Source organism: Solanum pennellii, chromosome 12 (genome assembly GCF_001406875.1).
Source record: "Solanum pennellii chromosome 12, SPENNV200".
In the NCBI taxonomy this organism is placed as follows: domain Eukaryota; kingdom Viridiplantae; phylum Streptophyta; class Magnoliopsida; order Solanales; family Solanaceae; genus Solanum; species Solanum pennellii.
The window spans coordinates 24723083-24727543 of NC_028648.1; positions in this window are offsets into that span (position 1 = coordinate 24723083).

Below are 4461 nucleotides of genomic sequence, written 5' to 3' on the forward strand. Positions count from 1 at the left end.
ATATATATATATATATATATATATATATATGTCATAAAAAAGTGAAAACAACTTAGTTCGTTAAAGAAAATGCAATACAAACTCAACTTTACTCATATAAGAAAGTAATATCGCCTCTGTGAGAGTTTCTCTAACTGACAACCATCACTATGAGCCTAAGTGATGATACAACGTCATACCTCACATTGCAAAAGGACCATCCTATACCTTGACATCGGAATATGACCTTACTCAACTTAGTGGATCCACTAGCTCCCCTTACGTCATCATCTAAAAAGTATGACACGTCAATTCTCATGTTGGCTACATAGTTTACATGGAGACTTGAGTTAATGTGAACTCTCATCTCCACATCGGTGCTAAATACTACTCCCGAATATGTACTTTAGCTCATACTTTTAGTAAAACTTCCTTCCTTTGAGTTGAGATAATTCATTGAACTCATTAGCTTTAAAAAGCTCCTTTTTGGAAATCAATGTTCCCCTTTTAGTTCTAAACTCTTTTTGAACTTCTAGTCCCCTATTTACTCAAATGTGAAACATTTGTAAAACTCTGGGAATACTTAGTTCCCTTATATCTTTTTGCTAATTGAATTCAACTCCTTCGCTTTAATTAACTTGAAACTTTAATCCTTAGGTATTACTTAGTTTCCTTATAGCTTTTGAGATATGAACTGAACACTTTACTTGACAAACTTGAAAATTTAACTCTTAGGGAATACTTAGTTCCCATATAGCTTTTGAAATATGAACTCAACTCTTTACTTGACATAGGTTTAAGTCTTTAAAAAAAATTAAAAACATTTGTGAAAGGCTTTCGAAAACATTACCTTGCGTTACTTCTTAACTTCTAGACTTGGATCTTAACTTCCTTGACTTTGACCTAACTTTCCTTAAATAGAATTATGGATTCAAGGATCGTGATATCATGTTTATGGATGATTTCATAATGTGTAGATGTACCTTAAAGAGTTGGGAACAACTGGGAATGAGGGGTACATCATGTAGGAACTAGTACGAAAAGAAAGAGAAAGAACAGGGTCTCCAGGGGGTCGTGGCGCTCAGAGAGGCGCAGAGCGCCTACATTGACATAAAGAGGCTGTCCTTAGTCACTCTGAGAGGCGCGGCGCGCCAGCACCTGACAAACATACTCTGTCCTGTGGGGCTTTGGAGGCGCGACACCCCAGCATCCCCCAATGGGTCTTCCGACTTTTTTCATTTTTCATCTCTAAACCTTCCCAAACTCCCATGGATCCCACCCCAAACACTTAGGATCCCTAATTAACCTATTATCCAATGATTTAGACTAAAAAACACTCCTAAAACATGGATTACAACTGACAGCAATCAACAACAATCTAATCAACAAGAACGTTAAACTTTCTTTCAAGATTCCAACCTCTAACATGAGTTAATTCACGAACTATACTGATTGAATGAAATTGGTGTATGGGTGAAGTAAACCAACACAAAAAAATCCCACATACCTTGTTAGGGATTAGCCCGACGAAAATCCACGAAGCTAAACTTAGTATTCTCGCATCTTCTTCTTCCTTCTCCTCTTTTCTTCTTGCTTTCAAAACCCTAGTCTATTTTTCTATGTGCGTAAATTGAATGGGATCAGTTTGGACCCCAACATATTACTCCAAAATGAAATAATTAATTGACTTAAGGAAAAGACCAAAGCACCCTTACTAAATCCGGTTATGGAACTTTCCCTGCTCAACAGCCCATCTTTCGAAGGTCATATATCACTCATACGACCTCGGAAATTTTCAAACGTGGCTTCGTTGGAAAGATCTTCCAATGACACTTCAATCCATAAAAATAGCTAACCCAAAATTCTCCTTCCCTTGAAGTTATGGTCTTTTGAAAATGGTAAAAACCCACTTTTAAAATCTTGAAATATTCCAGAGTTCCCCATTTATTTTTGGATTTGTTTCTCCTTGCTTTTCTTAGCTTAATTTTAGTTTTTCTATAATACGAGATGTTACATTGCTTATCGCATTGATATTTTCAGTTATGTCCTTTTCTTCCTCTTCCTCCCTTTTTTCTCCCTTTATTCTCGACTATTCTTGGTCATTTTCCCTACTAGTGAATTTCCCTTGAATGTTGTATGATGAACCTGCACCCTTCATATCACTTTTATTTTATATTTACTTAGTTTGGTGACTTTTCTTCTTATTTCTCTCCTACCTTCATATTTCTCAATTTCAGTTACTTGTATTTTATTAATACAATTTCCATTTTGTTGTCTTCTTCATTATTGATTTCTCTTAATTATGTTATTGTTTCCTTTGTTTCTTTTTGTAGGTATCACTACCAAAAAGAGTATTTTTTAAAAAAAGGGAGGGCCAAAAGTGACAGACTCCATTTTTTGGTCAAAATTGACGGAGAAGCGACGGAATCATGCCTGTCGCTTTTTTGGTCGACGCTTTTAAAAAAGCGATGGATTCCATCGTCTTATTCACTTTTTGATTATTTTTAGGATTTCTTAAAAGAAGTGACAGTGTCCGCCCTTTTTTTTAATTTTAATTTTTAAAATCCACTACGAGACGCAGTCTGTCACTTTTTTCAGAAATGTTATATTTGAAAATACCAAAATTACGACGGAGTAACGGACCTTGTCCGTAGCTAGTTTGGAAATTATTTTTTTGAAAATCTAGAAAAGCGACGGACAAAGAAACATTGTCCGTCGCATATTCTGCAATTTGTTTGACAGCAGAAACTGCCGCCCGCCTGCGAATTCAACTCAACACAATTCAACTAAATCAAACACAACATTATACACAACCTACACAACATATAACAACAAACTTAAATTAACATTCAAAAGTATCTAAATCACAATTTAAAGACTTATAATGTCTTTTGAAATTCATTTCAAAAAGTTTATAAATTAAAAGAGACCTAAACTAGGGAGTGGGATCTACATAATCATCCTTATCACTGTCGTCGCCGGTGTCCTCGGGAGATCAAGTAGTAGGTTAACGAGCGAGTTCATCACATGTTCTTTGATTTTATCAATGTTCTCACTCATGCTTTTTTGTTCAAAGAATCTTCTCCCATCCGACACTGCCAGTGCCACTATGTTTTTCTATTTGAGCAGACATACCATTAATCTGAACACAATCAAATGCCTCGCCTTGAAGTGATGATCCAATACCTTCTAAGTCTTACTGGAGTTGTCTTACATTGTTTTGAGATACTAGACAATAGTAACTACCCTTGTGCCCACACCCCCCACACAACTTTTTCTTTCCATATTTGGGTGGACAGTTTAGGTGTCATTTCGATTGAACTATCAAGATTATCAACGATGTACTAATTAAACCCATTCTTCACATTAATATAAAAATTGATATCAATGTATAATCATATCATAAATATATTCACTATTAATATATATTATTGATATTAAATAACTTACAAAAGTTAGTTTGGCCCTTTCCTCCACCCACACATCCAGCTCTAACTCATTTTTTTTCTTTTTGGCATGTGTCTTTTTGAAAACCTTTGGTACAATTTGATTGCGCCTCAATACTTTTTCTATAAAAAAAAAATTTAAATTTATAACTATATATATGAAACAACTCATTATTTATATAAAAGTTTGAATTAGAACTTATCATCTCTATTGCAATTGTTCAAACGGTCTTTGCACCTCCACTGTGCAACGAGGCTCCCTTAGGACTGTCTCTAGCCTTTTTATCTTGTTCTAACATTGTCTTACACTTATATGTGTTTCAATACAGACGTAAGTCATCAAAAACATGACGCAACATCCAATCTGGACATTGATGAGTATCCCAAATTTCTTTTAGCTAGCTAGGCAGTCTGGCGGATGCCCTCCTCTCATATGTGATTGAAATGAACAAATTGTACATCGACTCCAAAGTACACATAGTTGCTTGGTTATATTTATTGGGGTTGTGCTAGTGCACTTTTTCCTTGATGGAAAAGAGAGTGGAGGGCCCACACCATTATACACGTGCTTCTAGCATTTTTGGAGGTTTTAATATCCACTTGGAAAGATGTTAATATTTTCCCAATTTCAAATTGATTAAATTTTTGAGTTATATATCTAACATATAAATTAAATATATAACTTTATAATTATTAATATGAATGATTCCAAAATTTATAATTAATAACTAATTTCAATACTAATTGATAAAAAATAAAATTGAAAAACAGTTTTAAAAGTAGTTTAGAGAATTGAATGATTTAATTAAATTAATTTAAAAAATAAAAAATATATCAATAATTAAATTAATTTAAATTGAACGAAGAGTATTTTTGGTAACTTCTTTATAATTTTATGTTATTATTTATTATGTAAAATATTTTCTTGTCATGTTGTTTTGTCATCATGTCTACATCATTTAGCTTTATTAAATAAGTTGTCTTTATATATATATATATATATATGTATATAAATATATATATATATATATATATA